This window comes from Streptopelia decaocto (assembly GCF_964273445.1).
Source record: "Streptopelia decaocto genome assembly, chromosome: 3".
Classification (NCBI taxonomy): Eukaryota; Metazoa; Chordata; class Aves; order Columbiformes; family Columbidae; genus Streptopelia; species Streptopelia decaocto.
This window is the reverse complement of record NC_138656.1, coordinates 53,280,141-53,303,517: the sequence shown is the minus strand read 5'-3', so window position 1 is coordinate 53,303,517 and position 23,377 is coordinate 53,280,141. Positions and strand designations below refer to the sequence as shown.

Here is a 23,377-nt window from a genome sequence, read left to right as displayed (position 1 = left end):
AAAATCTTCCCTGTTCAGTCACAGCAAACTATCAGACTGGCCCCTGATGCTCAGAAATGCTTGCATTCCTCCTCTTTTTTTTTGCTTTAAATCTGCTATCTCAAACCTGTTTTGTTATACTACTCTAAGAGTATTTGATTTACATAGAAATACTGACAGAAAAAGTTAAAGCATTCCTTTCATGGCAGCACAGGCATATTTTATATCAATAAACCAAAACTACTCAGCCAAGCTAAGGTGGAAGATCTTTCAGGAAGATAACACCATTTTGCATGTATAACCACAGCTGCACTAGCAACCTCTGCATGCATACAGCTACATTATGGAAGGACAAGATTTTCATGCACCCAAAACGATGCAGCCATGTTGGTACCACTCGCAGCTTTGACAAAACCTACATCACCAGAAGAGTAAAGATAACAGATTATCATACTGATTTTTTTTCCCCTTGGCAATATGCGTATGAAAGCACTACTGGGAGAATTGATATTTTTCCTTTCAGTCTGGAAACCACAGGGGTTTTCAACCCCAGGCAGGGGAAAAAAGAAACAAATGATGGGTATTTTCTCTGAACCTTACTGCTTAACATACCCCCTACTAGAAACAAGAGGATGGAGAGAACAGAAATTTCCACAATCTGAATGACCGTTCTCTCCCACTGCTTACAATTTATTTTATCCTCCTTCACCAGATACTGTGGAACAGGAATCCAAAAAGTGTTGTACTTCTTTAGGCCTGGGAGGGAAGATCAAAATATGCTTCTTGTGGAGAAGCAAGAACTAACTCTTCAGCAACCCCTTTTACACATAGCTAAGTCCTAACTCAGATACACAACAAAATTATACTACTTAAAAGTTTGCTAGTTGACAAATTTCTCCTTGTATTGAATCCATTTTACAAAAAAACGTTCTCATTCTGATTGAAGTCCTGACTATAAACATCATAGATTTGATCCACTGTCACAACCTTCAGCAGGATTCCCAGCTTTGATACACCTACCCATACCCTAAGTAGCTACCAATGAATACAAACTGATGATGATCTAACTCAAGTAATTTGATAATTCCTGTATGAATCATTCACATAAATCTTAAAATTTGTGTGCCAAAACAGTTAAATGAATTACAGCTATTAAAGACAGTTTTTTGGTTTTGTTTTGTTTTTGTTGTTGTTGGGGTTTTGGTGTTTTGTTTTGGTTTTTTTTTTTTTTTTTTAGATTGGCACAGTTTAAAATGGCTGAAGAACAGGCATAATAGATGAAAGGTAAGACTAATACTTTGCAAAATGTATTTTCTAATCCAATATATGCATCTTGGTAAACAAGATTTATTATTCATGGTACTGCCAACTCTTCTGGGACTGATTTATTTAATAAATATTTATAAAGTGCCTTGCACAAAAGGGCCTGATCCAAGTCAAGCTCTCTAGCCAATACCAAAGGATAAATAAAATATAAAATCTTATTCCCACTTACCAAAGACAGATGAGTATTTTTTGAAAAAGCAATAAGACACCAAAATTTTTAACCTAATCAACTTCATAAACCGATGTGAAACATACTGTTTTGTACTTATCAACCTAAAATGCCTTTTTAATCATACATGCTAAGCCCCTGGAGATTCCCCATTCCCAGGCTCAAATCTGTTAAAGAAGGCTGTCTGAGAAAGATAATGTACCACTCCCCATCAAAAATCAAATGTTTGTCCAACAAATGGAAAGTAGCAGTTTGAACCAGTTGAATGAATAGAAGGAAATCCAAGTACAGAACCCATGATACTCTATTTTTCTCTCATTCTCTCAGGGAAACCTAAATGGAGCAGAAGCAAACCTGGCAACTGGTACTCTGAAGAGGAAATAGAATGAAAAAGAAATGACAAGTGCTGAACTGGTCTCTTAAGAAGGAAGAAAATTTTCCAAGAAGAAAGACTAAAACAGAAAAGAATGCCAGAGAAGTATAAACAAGAGGGCACTAAGGTTTCAATTGTATAGATCATATATTGCCTAGGCAAGGGCCTGGACACCTTCCTGTGTAACCCCATCTAGCTGTTTCTGCTCTGGCAGGAGGATTGGACTAGATGATCTTTCGAGGTACCTTCCAATCCCTAACATTCTGTTATTCTGTGTGAAGAAAGGATATGAATGAACAGATCTCCTTTTCTAGCTCACCTACAAATACAATAGGATATCAGTAAAAAGGTGGTTGGAGGAGATTAATTCCATGTGGACCAGATTTTTAAAAACTCAAGAAAAAACAAACAGAAAAAAAATGCTAAAAAAGACAGGAGAGCACTGTAAAAACAGATACATAGCACAACATGGGCACAGGAGGTAGAGACTTTTCTTAAGTGTGTAAACACAACATGAATTGACAAAGGATGAAATTACATGTTCATAACCTTTTCCACCTGGGAAAATCTGGCTTAGGACTCATGTGTGAAAATACTTGTCTGCATTTCTAACCTTCATTATGAAGTAGAAATCAATACCCCCACCTCAGGAAACAGATCATTTATCTGGATGTACATATTAGTCACAGCTTCTGAGGCATCAGATCAGTAACAAGTACTAATGTCTTGTGGGGTGGCTAGATTCTGAAACTTACTGTGTCTTGTTTTTACAGCAGATTAAACTAACTAAAAAAAATATTCTGAGAACATATTGATAAACAGATGGATCAACAAAAGGTATTTTTACACACATACAATGCAATTTCCTTTGAAAAATGCATTCTAAAGCCCTAGCTTTGACAGCCTCTAAGAATTTTCCTAAGAAATGCTCCCTAAACATATACTTGATCTTTTGAGAAGTCACCTATGAAAATATCTGACAATAGCAAAACATCTTGATCAATATAGACAAAATTAAGAGTTTGCTGTTAGGAGTATTTCACATCTGCCAGTGATTTCTTATCCATTTCTACCAGCATTATCTACACAACAGAGGTATGCCAGACAAATACTTAAATCAAGATTCAATTAACTACGCAAAATCTTTAGTCTGTGATAAATCTTTAATAAAAAGCAAATAATTTCAGGCTTATTAAAACAATTTGATACTATGATGGCTCATCTTCACAGATAAGTCTATTAGACCTGGAAATAATTAAATATAACGTTGCACGTGACAGCACACAAAGACACAACTAAATTATACTATTAGCATGAGACAAACATCTAAGTCACTTTAGGTGCAGAAACCATTAACTAGATACAATGTAATCATAAAATAATGCTTTAGAGAAAGTATTTTGAGAATAACATTTATTTCTTACACAGCTTAAGTGACTCCTCCATGACTTGCAAGCATTCTTGTCACGTGCTGCTATGTGCACTGCATCGGTCTAGGTGTCAGGGCAATCAGGCTCACACAAGCACACATGCAGGCACAGCAGCAGAGACTGCGTGTGTGTGTGTGTGTGTAAGCAACAGTAGCACCAAACATCTAATGGCCACCTCACCCTAAGAGGTCCTGTCAGAGGAGTCAAAAGAATGCCAGTGATACAACACAATCTTAGCAGCCCAGCAGGCTGTTCAGCTACCTTACATCTCACCTTTTTTTTTTTTTCCCCACAACCTTCATCTCCTTAAGAACCTATTGTAACATGATTTTTGTTTAGTAAACCAAAACAGGCAGCTGCTGCTAACCTTCCTCTTAAAGGCATCGTTCTATAAATAGCAGAACTAACAAAGCCCCATTTCCCATAGATTTGCACTCTGCCTCAGCCATGCCCCAGTGTTCCAAGTAGTCACATTCCACCTCTATCCCAGATGCCTATTATCTTACCCCTCTTCTCTTCCAAGCACTAGCCACAATACACTTAACCTCTCATGTCCTCTGACTGACTGAAGAAAAGAGTACTGCACTTCATATCCAGTTCTTACCCAGCAGACAACTGTTTGCCAGTCAACTGGTAGGCTAAATACAGGTAACTGCTAAATTCATGCAAAACTTTCCCCTAAAGAGAGGATCTTGCTCAATGAAGCCATCAATTTTAACAAAGCTTGTTACATATTATTAAAACGTAAAATCTTTCAGATTTTGACCCTTGGCTAATTTATTTGCTGATATTAGCTGATGAGCTCAAGTTATTGACATAGAGGATTAAACAAAACAAAATTGCTCAAGATTTGTGTCTTTTAAAAAGGGGAATAAAAGACTGTTTATATACTACACAGATATAAAATCCAACAGCAACCCTATTACTTCAAAAAAAGATACACAGAAAACAGATGCATCTCAATATCTTATCCATGTAAGAACAGTTGATTCTGATCTAAATTGCAAAAAAAAAAAATTCTAGCATATCCAATTAACTAAGGTTTCTTTAAGAAACTGCATTTACATGTCCTCTTTGTCCTTTTAATAAGTATTTGCATCCTCAACCATTTTAAAGTAGGTGTAAAAGTCTCAAAATTTGTGAGAACTGGCAGCTTTGTAGAAAAAAGAAACTCTAATTCGTGCCTTCAATGAGGGGAAAAGCAGGTGGCACTCTGCTTTCCCCACTGGCAGCCTCAGTAGACCAACCAGCCAGCAGCACATAGCACCACATTTGATTAATTCTGGAAAAAGCTTTAGATACTTAGTATTTGAGTGTTTATTCCACTTAAGAAAATCATCTAAGTAGTGAGTGGATATAATGGCTTTGTCCCATTTTATGTAAATTCTGGCAAGCCTAACAATATCTTGACAAGAGGTGTACAGTTTTTTTGTTGTTTTTTAGATTTTTAAAAACTTGTATATGAAACCTACATAAATGCATGAGGTTTTTTCCTACCACTGCGTGTTCCTTAGTTAATGCTTTTCTAACTACTACAGAGAAAACAATATTTGCATCCATTCTGAAACACTTATTTTTGAATAATGGAAAAATTAAAACCTGCTGATAGTGCAACCAAGATGTGAATGAGTTTTAAACCATTTATCATTACAGACAGTGAACTTTGATCTTCATCTGTGCTCAGAATAGGAAAGAGCTATACATTCTCCATATTGCTAACAAAAATTTATTACATGTAGCATTTTTCTAAGAATATCATGCATATTTTAAACAAAAGAATATTTTCTTGTAAAATTATGTGGCCAGATACTAACTTAAACATTTATTTATTAATAGCACACTACTATAACTTATGCCTAACTTCTTGCCACCAAAAAAAAACCCTAACACATTTAAAATATATTAATGATTTCACTACACCTTAACTGCACCTATGGCAACAAGAACATCATGAGTGATGCTGTTCACTCAACAACAGAAATGTTTGTTAGCATACCAGATACAAACAACACAGCTCTTTCAACTTCAATTATGTCAAGCTATTTCACTTGGTTTCACTAGAAACCAGATTACTACCAATTAAGGAATACCAAAATCCAAAGAAAGCATAACGTAAAGCTAGAAAGAACTCAGCAAATATCTCCATACTACCAGGAATACTTTCTTGCATGAGAGTTGAGCTTGCTGATCAGTTCAATTAAAATAATTTTACTATAATGAGGAAAAAGGTCTACAAAAACTTCTGTCAGTGACAACATTAATATTATGACAGTGATTTTTGGTAAGCATTCTCAAGAGCAGGTGAAACAAACAACTGTTATACTGGAACCTCTGCCTACAATTAAGAGTTTATAAAAATATTATCCAACTGTGAATCTGACAGCTTTCTTGCTCTCACAGTTGCATTTAAATACGTGGAATCCAATACAGATGAGTTTGCTAAGCAAGGCTCAAGATGGTTTAGAATATCCACCAGCATTTCTCCTGTTTGAAATAGAAAGCATATACTTTTCCAGTTGAGATAACCTACTATGCAATTACAGAGAAAAAACCCAGCTTGAATCATTGTATACCTTAGTGGGGAAAAAAGTTAACTTTCATTTCAATCATTTAAATATTTGAGTTTTGAGTATAGCTTTAAAAAAAAACTCCAGTTCTGAATCACTGGAATTTTTGTTCTATTTCCTGTAAAAGCACCAACAGCAACATTTTTCAGCATCCCGCTTGCAGCAGTTCAGAAAGGATCAGCCTGATCCCTCAGTCCTAAATTTACCGTCATTTAATAAATCTGAGGTCACATCTGACCAACTTATTTCTTTCAGTGTTTCCAGCCATGGAGATCATAAGGAGGCAGCACTTGGAATAGAATGAAGAGTTTCAAAGTGCACTCTTACGAAGAAGTAGTTTGCCAAAAGGTCATTAACCTCCCTAGCAAAAAAAAAAAAAAAAAAATTACTGAGAATAATCTCCTCAACAAATGACAGGTTTAACGCTACAAGTCTTGAAAATCATATCAGTTATCTATAAAGCCAAAGACCATCGCAAAACAACACAGGACCTCAGCCTTCAAAGCAATGCCATGGTGAGAACAACCACTATCTTCTTCCATCCCGTCACTGCTGGAAAAGAGAAGTTTCTACCAAGACACTCTAATGAGAAGAATGCCCATTTTCAAGAAGTCTGTTTTTAAATCAGCAAATTTAAATGAAAAGAACCCTTTGACTTCTCTTGATGTTGAGAGAGAAAAGGGTTTATGCTTCACAAAGTCTTTGAAAGCTGGCGTAAGCAAGGGCAGCATAGCAAGAAAATGGCACTGCCTTCACATGTAATCATAGGGATGATGCTTTACCATACATCTCTCAGAAACAAAACTGGGATGACCCAAACCAAGTATCTCCTCCAACAGCCTTCCTCCCCTTTGCTGGCTCTCCTGTGAAGCAACATGAGAAAATACACACTGGTCTTCTCAGTTTTTAAAAGAAATAGAGCGCCAGCTCAGCATCCGTTCTGCAGCAGTGCAGGCCAAGGTATTACCTACAGATGAGCATCCGTGAGTTTAACATATGGATAACAGCCACAAGTGACTGAAACTTTGGTCTAAATTGAAGAGCAGAACTTACTGAAGCTGATGACATGTGCCTCCTAATTTATCAGTGGGACTTCCCTCCTGCTGAAAGCAGATATCAGAATTCTGAGGTTTGAGAAAACCTAATTACAATAATATAGATAAAGAACAAATAATTGAAAAATGTGTACAAAACGCAAATGCCTGGTTATCTGGTAAATCACTTGCGAAGCTGAAAATTATTCCTGATTTCAGCAAATTGTGGCCAACCATGAATATAGTGCTATTACTACACAGTCACTAGCCCTCCTTACTGTAATACATGTGCAGTACCATTTTGGTGGCTAAAGTTCTGATATGAAACAATTTGAGCAATATATGATAATTACTCCGTATTTAATGTACGTCTTAAACATCTACATAAGTCAGAGCACTGAAAATTATATGCAACACCATTTTCAGCATTCTACAGCCGAACTTCAGAAATGGCTTTATTCAGTCTATATCAAATACCCCAAAGTTATTACGACTAGAAAACCACACCTGAAACCTCCTCCTTGCTAAGAAGTATTCCTTCAGAATTCCTTTTTTAAGTATGTACTTACTATGACTAATACAGAAACACCTACTGGCAGAAACCAGGGCCTGCTGAGCTACCAGGTACAGTACAGAGAACACAAGGTCCCTGCCCTGAAGGCCTTGTTACATCTAACAGAACTGAGCATTCAGGCTTTTAATACAAGCCTTTCAATGAATGAGACAAAGTACTACACACCTCTGCATAGCATTCCCAGGTCTCTCAGAGGGACAAAACAGAAAAAGTAAAAAAGGAACCATATGCATCTCCTCTCTTTGAAATCCCTCTTATCAGAACCATTTCAAGAATTTCTGCCCAACAACTAAACTGACTTGAATAATGGAAACTAACGTCCCGAATACATTCTACATGGAATCGAGCCCAGCCAGCCCCCGCAAAGGCACCAGGCACCAAAACACCGCACCTCTGACACCCTGTTACTCATCCCCAAATGGCGGTGTCTCACCCGGCGCACTCACACCTGTCACCTGCTGGGCGCTAGGCCAGGCCCCCGCCCCCGGCGAGCCGAGCCCGCGGCCAGGCTGCTTCCGCTGCTCCCCGGGCCGCCGCAGCCCCCGCCGCGGGGCAGGCCAGGGCCGGGGCCGCCGCCACGCACCCGCGGACACGCGGGCCCGGATCCCTCCCCGCGCGGGAGAAGCTTCAGCGGCTGGCGAAGGAAAATAAGTTTCCATCTCTCGCTGGACGCCCCGCTGCGCGGCGGCTTACCGTCCCGTCCCTGCCCGCCCTTCCCCACCCTGCCGGGGAGGCTGACTCCCACCCCCACCCCGCCCCACCACACCGGGATGAGCGGGGTGCCGGGGGCTGCTCCCTCCCGGCGCACAGGCCTCCCCTGCCCTCGCCCTGGCAGAGCCCAGGGCGACGAGCAGGGCTACGGCAGCGCCTCGGGCTCCCGGCCCCTCTGAGGCCTGCGGACCGAGCCGGGCCAGCCCCCTGCGCTTCTCCCTGCAGCCCCCCGGCGATGGGACCCGTCCCGCCAGGAAACCAGCCCGGGGAGCCACCAGGCCCGCCTCGGCGGGGTCAGCCTTACCGTGCTGCTGCTGCTGCTGCTGCTTCTCCTCCTCCTCCTCCGCCTCCTCCTCCTCCTCCGCCGCCTCCCCCACCACGGCAGCCGCCGCCACTACCGCCGCCACCAGCGCCGCCTCCGCCCGGCAGGGGGGACCCCGCCGACCCGCTCCGCAGCCTCCCGCCGCCGCCGTTCCGATCCGGGGGGGGGAGGAGAAGGAGAAGGAGGAGGAAGGGAGGGGGGGGTCCGTGCTGCCGCCGCGGGCGGGAGAAGCGGCGAGGCCGGGGTTGGGTGGGTAGGTAGGTGGGTGGGTGCCTGCGGCGCCGCTCCCGTCCTCAGCTGGAACCGCTCCGGCTGCGCGTCGCTCCCGGCCCCCCCCTCCCCCCGCTCGCTGCGCTCCAAATCAAAATAGTGTCACAATATGGCGGCGGCGGCGGCCCAGCATCGCGAGACCGGGCCCCGAGTGCTAACGGGATGCAGCACGCGCCAATGGGCGCCGGGCGGTTGGGGCGGGGGGGGTGGGGGTGTTTGCTGGAGGGGCGGGGTCTCCGCCGACACCGCCCCCAGGGTGGGGCGTGGGGGGGTGGGGCTGCGGCGCGCGGGGTTCGCGCGGAGGGGGCAGCCGCTTCGCCGCCACGCGAGGGTCGGCGGCTTGTGCCGCCCGCCCCGTCCCGTCCCCTGCGGCACGCGCGCGGAGCGCGTGGGGTACCGGCCACCGCGTGGGTGAGGGGGGACCCTTCCCGCCCCTCGGGCTGCGGGGCCGCCAGCGAGACCCAGCCCCGCGCTGCCACTGCGCAGCGGCCCTCTCTTCCCTCGCCTCTTCTTGCCCCAGCGGCTGCCGTCCCCCCTCCCCCTCCTGCTGTGGCCACTACTCCGGCGGGCGCGGCGCCAGGGAAGGGAGGCGGTGTCGGGGGTGGGTGGGTGGGCCGCCCGCCTGGGAAAGGGGAGGCTGGCGGGAAACAGAGCAGGGTTTAAGGGAGCTGAGGGAGGAAGGGCAGCCGCAAGCTGCGTAGCATCTGCTGGGGAAAAAGAAACTAGGAATGGCTCTACTAGTTTTAAAAAAACCCACCCCTATATCTGAAACAGTTGTTCAGAAAGGGAACAAGCGCTTTCTGTCAGAAATGGTGCTATCTCTAAATTTTTTCATGCGTTGTACACAGTTTGTGGTTTCCATCATCCCTCTGAGGTATAACTCAGCCTGATTCCAATATGCCGATGGGAGAGAAGGGGCCAGTATTCTGGCTGGTGGAGCTCTCTTGCTCCTCAGCTCGGCAGCCATCAAGACCTGCCGAGGGGAGCCCCGAACTGCTCTGCAGCACCAGCCAGGCCCTGATCGGCAGGAGGGGAGCCTTGCCATCCCTGGGTGCAGGAGGCCCCATGGCTCATTAAGGTGCAGACCTGTCCTTTTCAGACAGGAAGACAGGCATCCTTGATTTTACTGGGACGTTCAAGTCAGCCTTTTTATTTCATAATTCATAAAGTTGCACCTTCAATGAAAAGGCAACTTTCAGCTGAATTTGTAAAATCATCTAGTAAGTCAATTGTTTTTTGGGAGTGTGATACCTTACACCAATTACTCTTTCTTACTCTTCCTGTATTTCCTTTCTTCCTGCATCTCCTGGATCCTGCAGTGAGCAGGTGCTGCTTGCACTAACAATGGACAATCTATCCATCCGTTCTTGGGTAATCCTACTTCACAAAATACAGTCAGAAACAGAAATAGTTTAAAAGTAATCGTTATCACCTGCAGTGGAAGGAAAACGGCCCGAAACCCTGCAACCTAGAAGGGGGCCTGGTGGGGAAAGGGATGTGGTGGGGCTTTCAGATTTCCCCATACAACAGTGATCCTGTGCAGAAATCAACAGAGATATTTTCTTCCCCACCTTAACTCCCAGAGGCACCAGTGATTTCCAGCGTGCTCCAGTGTCTGAAAGGAGCTACAAAACTGCCAGGCAATAGTCATCTCAGACCTTAAAGCTGCGTAGTCCATTGCAACGGTGTGATGAGAGAAGGCCACACTTTGTTCACCAGCTGTCAGACTGGCCAATTGACAATCATGAGATAAAATGACATAAACTAATAAAAAACTAAGATGTGCTAGGCAAGAACTAATTTATTTGTGACAATTTAGGCTAAGTGTTCTGTTACAAGAAATAAAGTTGACTTTGGCATTGCAACAATGGATATTTTCAGAAATGACTGAAAATATGTCTTCCGAATGAAAGTGTTAACAAGTGAAAAAAGCCCTTTCAACTGCATTTAGTTAAAATTGTCAAACAGCGAGAATCCCAGGGTAAGCAACTGCGCAGACTGGCTTTGCCTGGAGTTGGCAGAGAGAGAACATGACACCACCAGGTCTAACAGTGGGTTCTTTTGCTAGGAGGAGAAAAAAAAAAAATAAAGAAAAAAGAGAAAAAGGAAGATAGGTTTTTCCCTCCATAAAATGTGGAAATATAGGTGTGTATATACGTTCCAGTAATAATCAGTTGTTTTCATAAGCTACAGCAGTCTGCATTTTTTTTGTACATCAGCAGCATGGCACATGAAACACATGTCCAAAGTGTATTACTTAGCCTGTATTGATTCAAGGCTATACAGGGCTGAAAATCTGACAAGATTTTTTTGTTAATTGTAAATGAAATAGTATTTTCCTAAACTCAGCCAGAACCAGATATAGTCCCTTACAAAAATGGGCAATGGGGCAGCTAGAAAGAAGATGCAATGGAAAAATTGGGTCACAGAGAGCTGTACCAGGGTTGTTCCACTGTAATTGCTTAGATGCATTAATCAAACCTTTCTCTTTTGTGACCCACGCTGTAGACAGTTGATGATATGCCTGCTCATCCACTCAAGCAGACTGCTGTTCAACTCCTCCAGCACAACTGTTCCAGACTTTGCTAAGCCATACCTGACCTTTCAGACAGATAGGACAGTATACTTACATGACTACGTTTTGTGCACTAGAAACTGAGTTTATTTTGCTAAGTTTAATACCAAGTTAAATATTTGACCCTTTTGCCTACAGTTGCTAAAACAGGGATTTGCCACAGGAAAGTGCAAGACTGTCTCTCGCTGCTCCATCAGCACTATTTACTGCAATGCTTGAGCACTGGGACCATGTGAGTGAGCTGCACCCTCCTTCCCTTCCCCTCCCCTCCCAGACTCCCCACACTGTGTCTGTGTCTGAACCCATTGGTAAAGCTGCTCTTCTCTATAGCACTACTTGTGAATCATTTTTTAACACCTTTCCAAAATCAAAAAACAATGTATTTAAGAAAATTGTTGTGTACCAAGATTCAGAACAAAACTCTTTTTTCCTGTGCATTTGTAACAAGAACTTAGAGGATGTATCTAATATTACAATGTGGTTGTAACTCTTACCATGATGCAAATCAAGGCTTCAGTCACCAGTGAGGCACAGGGACCTGCCTGCCCAGCACTCCAGTCTGTTCAGAGCCTTACTTCTTTCCCTGCGGATTTTAGATATTACCATTTTTTTTGGCCATACAAGGAATGAGTTCATGTTTTTAAAACCTTCATCAAACTGTTTACGTTCTTCACTGCTAGAAAGTGAAATTATAAATAGGATTGGGGAATTATTCTAAACATATTGTACAGGAAAAGTGTTTCTGCAAAGTGCAGTCAATGCTGTCAGCTTGGTATTGACGTTTCTAATGCTAAAATTCCCTGAGAATGCTTTTTAGAAAAGGTAAGAGAACAAAGCCAGTTAAAAACAATCCACAACAACTGGCATAATTATTTCTGAAACTGAGTTTAAAGTTAGTTTTCTACAGTGGAAAACAGTGATATTGGCAGCTTTAAAAACACCGTTTTCCCTTGAACATTCATCTGGCCATTTCCTTTTCATTCTTTTAGGCAAAATGTCTCTCAGTCTTCAGGTTCACAAAAATAGAGGTAGCATTCACTGGCCAAAGGACAGTCCTTGGAAGCTCCCAGTCTGAGGTTACATCCACAGCTTCTCCTGTAAAAAAAATAATAAAATAAAATAAAATAAAATAAAATAAAATAAAATAAAATAAAATAAAATAAAATAAAATAAAATAAAATAAAATAAAATAAAAATAATTAGAATTTGAATTAATAATGTGACAAGGAAATATGGAACTTCACCTTATTTAACAAGACTCATGTATTGTACTTTTTCTGTCCTGTCCAGAAGTTATCAGTTGTGTGTCACAGTGCAGTAATTTGCCCAGCCTGTTGTAGACAAGTGGATATCGCTGGATTTGGAAGCAAATTCAACTGCAGAGCCTCAGCATACAGCCAAAGCTGAGATCAATACACACTACAGCTTTGCTCAAGTGAAGGTTCACAGCACTTGTCTCCCTCACCCTCCTATAGTGCTTATACAATGTAATAGCTTTTAAAAGTCCATTTTTGTTTCCAGCATAGGAGTAGTCCAGCTATTAATGTTTATTTGGAGGAATGTGTCAGAAACTGTAGTGTCAAAATTCTAGTTTACTATCTTTTCCTCCTTTTAAATGTCAGTGTAATTCTATGGCTGTTTTTAAAAACAAACCCAAACCACTATTCTTTAATCAGAAACATCAGTTCTAGGAGCTCAGCATTTATGAACAATCCTAAAATAACAAACAAGTGCAATCATTCAAGTAGAGGAAAATGTTTTGGTAAAGAAACAGGTTTCAGGTCAAATAATTCAAAGAGTATAGTGAACTCTGGTTCCTTAGGTTGCACATGTGTGCAGTTATGAAAAGCTGTTGTGCCCTGATGTTTTCCTTTTCAGTCCACAGTACACAAACAGCTTTGCTATCACTGTTGAGGCTTCCCTGGTTTTCCAGGTTGCTTCCTTCCTTTCTTCAAGATAGTGCCAGCTTTTTCACTTTCTAACAGCTCATCTATTTAGGCATAGAGAGCAAACATGACATTTGAGATAACGATACGATTAAGAGGTGCCTTACTGGTTCATGAGTTCCAGCAGCCTTGCAGGATTTGGGTAAAGCCTTTGCATAAGGGAAATCCATTGAGAGAAACAGCCAACCCTGGCATTTCAATTTTAAAAGCATAGTGAGCTCTGTTACAGGGGAGTGATACTGTAGGCTATTTATTAACCCAACAAACTGAGATGATATTGATCATGAGTGTCTTAGAAGAATGTTTACACCTTGAAGGAAAAGATCTCAGCCTAGCCAAGGCAATTCTGAAGTTTTTTAAACAATCGTTTTAAAACTGGGAAAGACTGCCATATTAAATCAATCTTTTGACTGAGTCAGAAAAAGTACATTGTTGATAGCATCAACAATTCACAGATATTTTAGTGCTCTGAATAACAGAATTAAAAATGTATGAATAAAAGTTTATAGATGTTCACATGACGTACAGCTGAGTCAATACCTACTAGGGAGACAAATTTAGTATTATTTAATGCTACCATATGCCTCTTTTATGAAAATATTTTATAACTCAGTGACATAAAATATAGAAAGCCAAGATGATTTGAGGCTCAAAGATAATTCCAAAGAAATACTGGTTATGTTTCTTCCCAAATCCACTGTTTCCTATGCTTTGTGGGAAATTCAGTAGAAAGTAATGATAAAAATAAATTTCTGCCTTTCTTGAGAATTATGTAATACTGGTACTTATTCACTGCATGTCATTAGGGTCTCGATTCAGCAAAACACTTTGTCTTCTGCTAAAGCCCATCATTATTCAGGGTACCTTTCAACCACTTGCTTAAACTTTACGCCATGTTGGAATCTGAGGCAAAGAATGGGCTTAAGTGTTTTTCTGGACAGGTATAACTTGCTGATTTGAGACAGGAAACCTACCTTGAAGTCCAAACAAATGACTTTCCTGTTCCAGATTCAAATCAGGCATGAATGTTTTCATAGTAAAAACCCTTGCAGAACGTCTTACAGCTCTTTCATTTTCCAGCTACTGATTTTAACCTCTTCTGTCTCATTGACTTCAGCCAAATCCCTTTCCTTTACACACTTTGTAAATGTGAGACAGAGTGCAAACTGCTATATACTTAATCTGATTATATTAATATATGGTAACACACAAGGTGTAATAATTATAGCGTATTTAAATTCCCCCAAATGCCAAGGGGGTTATTGGTAGGTGGCTAGTATATTTTAAAAATGACCCAAAGTACTCTCTAAACCTAAATGGTTCATGGTTTTAGATTTCTCCATCATCTTCTGGCCTTCTGCCCCACTGCTGTAATTACCTTAACTCCTCACCCAATAATAAAACTCTGAACAAATCCTGTGCCTGCTATTAAGTAAAATTAAACCTTAGTGCAGATTCTCTGCATTCTTTCTTCAGCCGTGGTGCTTGACAACTTGCATGGTACAAATGAAACACACAAAGCCTTTAAGCCACCCCATTTTTTTCAAATATATAACTGAGCTTTCTACTGTTTATATATATATATGTGTGTGTGTGTGTGTGTACATGAAAAACATTCGATTTTGGTGAAAAGCAGTACCAAATTCTCCATTTCCATAGAAAACTCACCAGTGTAACAAAAGCGAATCAGTCATGTAAGCTTATATACACACTGTACCGGTTTGTTTCCTCCTGGATCTCATGCAAGCCCTTGTAAGGAGAGGCAGCTCAGCTTCCAGGTCCACCCTGCCCTAGGTCTGTCTGAGATTGCCAGCAGGAATGAAAATTGCAGGAATACATTTCACTATAAAACCAACTATCCTCTAGCTACTGCATCAAAATCACCAAGTTCCTGTTCTACCTCTGTGACTTTCAAGTTCCAATTGAGCTCTCACCTCTCAAGGTTTTACTTATCTGTGGGAAAAGACCACTTCTGTATACCCATAGTTTAAGAATGTTTCAGTATCACAGAGCAAGATTTAAAGAAATATGGAACTTCTAACACATCAGTTCGTCATCTCGTCACCAAACTGAAATGCAAGCTCAATACAGCTAGGAAAACCAGTACAGAAAATAAGGAGGTGATTCATTAAAACAATCAGCTAGTATCTCGGCCATTTTCAGCTACTACAATGTCATGTAGAGGTGGAAAATGAAATGGTGGGAAGTTTGTTGGGGGTTGCATAATGTACATATTTAAAGAAATGCATTAATGTTCAAAAATTTTAGTGTTTACTTGTTGGTATATTTTTCTTCTCAAGATTTTTGGATAAATAACAACAAACCTTAAAAACTCAGGAAAGTCTGTTCTTCCATGAAGAGGGTGCCAATTCTGCAAAATACACACAATCTTCAAGAAAATTCAGAAACTATAGCTCCAGCTAAGCCATACACAAGTTTGTGCTTAAATTAGGCATAGGAACAGTTCTGTTGGCTTTATTCACACGCTTAAAATTAAGCATATGTTTTAACACTTCACTGGATTAGGGCCCATGTCAGCAAAATAAATTTCTTGGGAAGAAGTAATAAAAACGTAGCTTGCAGTGAGGGACAGCAGAGCCATTCACAGCTACAGAAGCTTTAAAACACTAGCTGGTATTTATGTATTTAAAGAAGAAATCAGGCGTTAAACAAAACATTTATTTGAGATAGCTATCTAATTAGTCTGCTACAGAAGCACCTTCATTTTTCTTAATTTGATGAAGAACATTTTTTGCATCCTTGCATCCCTGAAAGCAAATTAAACTACCCATCAAGGAAAAAAAAATGTTTTGCAAGCACAAGCTTCAAAAGCATTTTTTCCCACTGTTTAGTAACAGCCTGGCTGTTCCAGAGGTACCATTGCATTCCCTGGAGAAGGGGACAGACAGGAGGCCATGCTTTTTAAACACTGAGTTTCATTACACACATGCACCTGAATTTGCTTATTCAAATGATTTACACAACAAATCATATAATTGCTTATATAAATATAAATAAAGGCCAGTTAACTAATTATCTTGTATGCATGTGCACTGATGTGTATTTATTTTTAAGGCTAAGAACCTCTCTAAATATTTGGTATTGTAGTCTAGTCTTTAAAGACAACTTACATCATTTGCAAAAGCAGAATGGATACAATTCTACTAGACTGTGTCTATGTTAATTTTATTTTTTCCAGCAAAAACTTTCTGTTGCTAACAACAGTGCAGCAAAGTATGAACTCTAGTGTAGATAGAGCTCCTTTGGTGTTTTAAGTGCAGTGCTATCTGGCCCTGTTCAGAACAGATCTGTCTTGTATATGGAGACAGCAGTGGTCGCAGCAGCTTGCTCCACAATTGCACTTTGGCTCTTCCCAGTAGCAGTGGAGCTGTACCAACGGGCAGACCTCTCACTAGTACCCTTACAGAGAAAATGTGTGAAACTGTTTCGCAACAACCGCTTCATTTATTGCTTTAGCATTACTTCACACCTGAATCACCAAGCAACGTATGTGCATTGTATTTTCTATGTTTTCCAAAGGAAAGTCCTCCATTCACAAGACATGATCATTCCTTTTCCAGTTAGTTTTTTCTCCCATCTTTAGCAGCCCTCTCCTTGTTGCCCATTTTCTGAAGGGGACAAGCTTGCCAAGCACACAGCCTGCAGGTGCTTGTGCTCGCCACCCGTTGCCAGGCAGAGCTCAGAGCCCAGGGAACAGTTTCAGAGATGGCCAGGATGACAGTTCAGATTCACCAACAGTTAACTCAGTGCTGTGTTTTTAAATAGCTGCAGTAATGGAACCATAAAAAAAATCCCATCAGGTTGAGGTCTCCAGTTTGAGAGCTTTTTCCTAATGTACCACATATTTTAAAGCTTAATCATCAGCCCTTCTCCAAGCAAAACTCCTACCCGTTTCAGTTAATCTTTGTCAGAATCAGTCCCAGTGCTGTGTAACAGGCTGCAGTTAAAGTACAAATTAGAAACAAGTTTCTAATCACAGAAATGACATTCTGAAATAGTCTTCCAACAGCAACGGGGAGTGAAAACAGTTTCAAAATGGAATAAAAACCTATTATTGCAGCTTCATGTAACCAAGTTCAATGAACCACTGAGGTCTCAGCCAGTTCAATATCCTAGCTACCAAAATCCAATACCTGGTAGTCATCTGAAATTTATATATGCATTGAACTGTTACCAATTAAAATAATTGTCAGTGAGTATTTATTTTAGTGACACCATCACCCTGAGAAAAACAGAAGATTCATACTACTGTTAGTAACTATTTGTTGTATAATAAGCCATTTGTAAGCTCACTTGTAAATACCTGATGCCCAATAGCATAAACAGACTTTGTTTTTAATTTAGAGAGTTTCAGTTTTATTTTTAGGAGTAATATTTCTATTCAGAAATCTTGCAACAGTATTTTGCACAAATTTTTGTTCCAAACAATGAAGATCTACAAAGGCAATGCATATATTAAATTACAAAAGCACCTGTGCATTCCCAAGGCAATAGATATTCAAGTAGTAAGTGTGTTTCAAGGATGATTAATGCTCTTAGGAATTTTGGGGTTGCAAATCAGTACTTTATATTCTAAACCAGCTTCTACCCATCAGTTTACAAAGGAGAGAAAAAACCTCAAAATAACATACAACAAAGGACCCAAAAAAGAAAGTCAGGTTTTGGTTATTATTCTGATTATAGTTTTCCTAACTATAATAGATGTGGAAAACAATAAAGACACAATGGTAAGTTGGTGCATCTGAGACTCGTGAGGTACCTGTGTAAAGAACAAATAACACAGCACTCTGCACAAGAGGAGGGCAGAGGTGATTTTTAAAGTATGTAAGTCAAGATGCCCTCAATAACTGGTTTCCTTTTGGCTGCTCATCTGTGATAAATCACTAATTTAGTGTATCCAACTTTTAGTTTAAGGATGTACAAGCCATTCATTTTGAGTCACAATTCCATGTACTTTAATTTACAGTCTTCATTTATCATACCTACAGCATAAGTAAATTTGTAGTTTGCAGCTTAGATAATACAGCTTCAAAAAAAGAATTACATAGACCACGTGGCTGTGTAACTGGGCAATATAACTACAAGCACTTTCTGTTTCTTTTAGAGGTACAATGAGTTATACAGGAAAATTACATATAAGTAATCACCCTTGAAGCAATGTAGTGATGAAAAAACAGTACCTGGTATCATTTCAGAATGGAATCAAATAGAAATGTAAAAGGGAGGGGAAATAGTTGCAGTACAGTGTGTAATTTTCAGCTGAAATTAAAGGACATGCTGTCATAAATGATGCAATCAAATAACAGTGTACAACATTAAAAGACAACGTGTTGCAATAAAGGAGTTGGCTTGCAGATAGTACACCTACATTTCTTATAAGGTGTTTCATATTGCAGTTGTCTCACTAAAATGAAGAACTCTTCCATGGATATCTTGGGGCCAACACTGCCTTTTATTCATATAGATCTGTAACAATTCCTAGAAACTGCTCTAACCATCTTATGATAGAGAAACAATAAAAAGTGGATAATTTTGAAACAGAAATAATTTGACCCAACTTTTAAGAAAAAATATGCATATTACTTTGGGAAGTACTTTTAGCAGTATTGTGGTGATACCACTTAAGGCACTGAAATTAGGCTGAAAATAGCTATTGGAATATAGGAGAGTTGCAGTATCCATATCAGCTTACGTCTTCTTGAGATAATCCAGTGCCCTGCCTTTAAATATGCAGATCAGATAATCAGAGTGTTCAAATACACACTTAAAACCTTTTGCTGAGCACAGCTCCAGTGTCGCTGTAATGTAGCTAGCAGAGATACTTTCTGTTCTGGTTACCTGGCCAAGCATTAAATTAATACAGCTTTTAATATTTCTACTTAAGGAAAAGATCAGTAGTTAAAAATAACTTGTTTAACAAATCAGTTATGTATTTTAAAAGGTCTCATTACTGTGGTTTTGGTACAAATAATAAACATTTTAAACTCCACAAAGTCTGTGGTCCTGTGAGCATTAATTCCCAGTTTAGTACTAGCTAGGAGAGCATTTCAAATGTAAATCTGAAGGCTTTGGGTCATTGACCTTGTGGAGCTGACTAGTGTAGCCTGTAGTGAGCTCCTGTGTTTGTGGTGCAACTGCAGGTAGCGTTAAGCAAAATTGTTCAGAGCATCATACCGGAAGCGATGTGCGCTACATCAAATCTCTCTGTGTATGCACAAACTTTCCCATCTGGCTCACAACAACCTGTGCAGAAGTTGCGAGAGGAACACCAGGCTGCAGAAGGTACCAGGCAGCCATTTGTGGCACGTAGCTACAGCCCCAGCTGGTTCTGCAGCCCGTCTTGAGACAGAGCCCTTAGTGATCAAGGTGATTGCATGAGCAGTGTTTTCTCATGTCACCACTCAACACACAGTACCTGGGCCATGGTGGCAACATGTGCCTTAAAGACATTCTGCTTAAGAGTGTGTGATCAACAGATACTGCAAGCAGGACGATTTGTCTTTTAATCACATCACATAATGCAGGGCAGTTGTTTGCATGTGCAAGAACTGTTTGTATTGCTACCCTGGCAAAGTGAAGGGTGGGGGAGAGGTAATGCTCTTGTATTATTTTTATTGGAAAGACAAAGAAGAATAAGTGAGCAAGAGGTTCCTGTCAGAAGTAATGCCTGAAACACTGTCAGTAAGGACATCTGTTGAGCATGACAATTCCCAACATTTTAATTCTGTAGGAAGATGCTCAACTGTAAAATATTTATTTCCTTCTGCGCTAAGAGAAAAAAATAAATACGGTGCCATCCGCCTAACACTGGAGACATTACAAATGTCACAATTAAAGGCAAGCATATAGGACAGCAGAGCAACAAACAGATTTGTATCAAACAAATCTACACATAGCAAAACCTCTCCAAAGAACAGAGACCAGCAGAATTACCTGGGCAGGAGATGGGTCCTTCCCCCTAGGGCAGAACAGATTCCTTGGCACGCACTAAGGAAACCCAGGCTGAATGGAGGCACACAGGGAGCACGGAGCTGTTGGCATTTGGCATGCATCCAACACCAAATGACCTGAACACATAGAAACGTCTCACCCCAACAATAGCAAAAGCTGGGAAATAGATCAAATGCATCACTGAATTATTTCAAAATACAGAAAAGTTCCATCGTATGAATATTTTTTCTCTTCCTTGATACTTTCAACATAACATTTCTGCCTTGTATTAGATAAAATTCCAACTATTATTAGAATTCCTTTAGTTTCCAACATGCTTAAAACAAAACATCTCCTGATGTTTACTGGTTCATTTCTACCAGTGTGCTCTGGCAAAGTTCTACAATTCTTAGATTTAAATTCATGAACAGGTTACTCTCCTTGTTATTTGTGATTCTGTGTTTCCTTTAAAACTCAAAACCTATGCCTTTTGATTGCACAGTTTTAAATTTTCTTATTCACAGCTTATTAAAAACGTTTCTACTAAGACCCAGTTCACATTAGTTTGTTTCAGTTCTTTTTTTTGAAAGTGCCTGGCGGACACGTGTTCTCACCTTCATGAAATGATCCTTTTTTAAAACAGGAAGAACTTCCAAGTAAACAATGTCATATTAGGCTTTATAAACAAGAGCAAAGTCGGCAAGATACAGAAAGTAATCTCATGCCACTCAGCACTGATGTTCAGAGTTCAGTATGGCTTTAGATCAGTTTTATTGAAACCGGAGAAGAGCAACAATGAAGGATTAGAAGTCAGAAAAATGCAACCTATGAGGAAAAGATTGAAAGAACTGGTGCTGTTTGATCAAGAGAAGAAAAGCTTGAAGGCAGATAAAATAACAATCTTCAAACACGGAACAGTCACTTACGAAAAAAAGGGTTTAAATTGCTTCAAGGTTTGTGGCTAGACCTTAAGTGAACCTTTCTAAACAGTGAGTGCAACAAAAGAATTGCAATAGCAAGGGGAGTTCACACAGTTCCATCTTTGGAGATCTCTACAAACAGGTTAATGTATAAACATCTGTCATCTGCTGTAGGGTATAGTTCATCCCACAGGGGATGGCTTGAATTACTTCTGTAAGTTCCTCCCCAGGCCTATTTCTACTATACATGATTCTAGTATACAATAAAGGTTTGTAATTAAGGTGCAAATATTTCTGCTAGCTTTTATCAATTTTTACTGTTGTGAATGACTCCTTTATCAATGCAAAATACTACCATGTTAGACACATGCAAAAAAAAGTTGTTCAATATAAATTAAAAAAATAAATCTAAATTTTTAAGAAGATTTACAGTTCACAGAAGTTTATACCTCTCTTCTTTACCTCTTCCCTCAGACTATCAGGTGATAAAGGAACAAGTCACTTTATTCTTTAATGCTATTTAGTATTCAAAATTATAATCTCTTGCATTATCAGTAGGAAGACTGGTCCACAAGTACTCCAACTCCTGTATTCCAATTTACATACAAAGGACTGGAAAGGATCTCCTGGCTCATCAAACCCAGGTGCCTGTTATCGGAGTCAGCTGTGCAGTCTATAATTTATCAAGCTTAAAATTGTTTGCAAAGTTCTGTCTTAAAACAGTGTTTCCATTATACTGACTGGGTGGCTGTTCCCAGAGCTCTCTCCTCTAATGTTTCAAAACTTCTTAAGTTTTCAATGTAAATTTAGTTAGGGCAGTTTACACTACTTTGTGCCAGTACTGACTTTTACCTTAAATATCTCCTTTCTGTTCCCCAGTGACATCTGCCCTATCTCCTCTTGTTTTTCAGGTTTTTGTTGTTGTTGTTTGCTTTGTTTTGGGGTTGTTTGTTGTTCTTGCTGTTAGTTTTTTTGTTTTATTTTGCTTTTTTGTTGTTGTTGGTGGTGGTGGTGGTTTTTTTGTTCACTTATTTGTTTTGTCTCTTCTTTAGCTGGTCCCTTGGCCACCTTTCCTTTTATGCTACTAATTTGAATCTGTGCTGCATTAACTTTTGCTGTCCCTGGTGTGTTTCTTTGACATTCAGATGGACTGGATACAATGGTTTCCTTGTGTGCTGGTTTTGGCTGGGGTAGAGCTAACTTTCTTCAGAGTGGATAGTATGGGGTGATGCTTTGGATTTGTGCTGAAAACAGTGTTGATAACACAGGGATGTTTTAGTTATTCCTGAACAGGTCTTATATAGAGTCATGGCCTTTTCTGTTTCTCACACCACCCCACCAGCGAGTGATATGGGAGAGCACAAGAAGGGACCAGAGGGGACACAGCCAGGGCAGCTGACCTCAACAGATCAAAGGGAAAATCCATACCATATATTATTATGCTCAGCAATAAAATCTGGGGGAAGAAGAGGGAAGGAGGAGACATTTAGAGTGATGGCATTGTAACTGTTAGTGTGACGGAGCTCAGCTTTCCTGGAGGCTTTTGCTTTACCTGTTGAACTGTCTTTATCTCAACCCATGAGTTTTCTCACTTTAACTCTTCCAATTCTCTCCCCATCCCACTGAGGAGGAGTAAGCGAGTGGCTGTGTGGTCCTTAGTTGCTGGCTGAGGTTAAACCATGACACATTGTCAGCAAGAAGATCAGTTGATAAAGGCTCATACCTCATCAGTGTGGCATAATCTAGTCCTAAAGGATATGTTGTGGTTTATCTTATTTTTAATTTTTCTCAATATCTTCAGTAATATTTCCTTCAATATTTACAAGCCTTGCATTGGGTTGAGATATGATCACTAGAGCTAACTGCTTATGTTGTAGTCTTCCTTCATCTTATCCACAGGCAGAGTACTTGCTATTTATGTCCTTTCCTCACTATCTGATCAAGACTCAGCTATTTATTCAAAATCTTTACTTCTCGATTCCATTTCACGTGCTAGTTCTTCCAATATACTGGTTATTTTAATGTATTATCTCTGTCTCACTCTTCAAATAAGCACATTCACGTATTTCAACTTTGCTGCCATCCCAGGTATGCTCATTTCCATTTCTTAGTGTTAAACACCCTTCTCCTGAAACTGCATATTAGAGGAAATACCATTTTTTACCTATAGTTTCCCTCCCTTTACTTGTTTCCGTGTTCTACCTTTCCTCAGATGGTTGATTACTGGCAC

At 40.3% G+C, this 23,377-nt stretch overlaps 1 protein-coding gene and 1 long non-coding RNA gene across 4 annotated transcripts in view; both read right to left on the bottom strand.

Annotated features, from left to right (window-relative positions):
- Window positions 1-8,883, bottom strand: part of TAB2 (TGF-beta activated kinase 1 (MAP3K7) binding protein 2) — a 61,250-nt gene extending 52,367 nt beyond the window's left edge. The window contains exon 1 of the mRNA XM_082048052.1: window positions 8,468-8,883. The gene's annotated coding sequence lies outside the window, so the exon portion shown is untranslated. The remainder of the gene's footprint in view (window positions 1-8,467) is intronic.
- A 1,729-nt stretch (window positions 8,884-10,612) lies between these two features.
- LOC309438195 overlaps window positions 10,613-23,377 on the bottom strand; it is a 34,932-nt gene continuing 22,167 nt past the window's right edge. The window contains exons 4-6 of one of the 3 annotated variants that reach the window (XR_014183725.1): window positions 20,231-20,404; window positions 11,825-12,425; window positions 10,613-10,819 (exon numbers count right to left, since the gene is read on the bottom strand). This is a non-coding gene — a long non-coding RNA (uncharacterized lncRNA). Of the gene's footprint in view, window positions 10,820-11,824; window positions 12,426-16,955; window positions 17,063-20,230; window positions 20,405-23,377 lie in introns of those variants that run through there. The other 2 variants (XR_014183726.1, XR_014183727.1) reach the window with 2 other exon arrangements.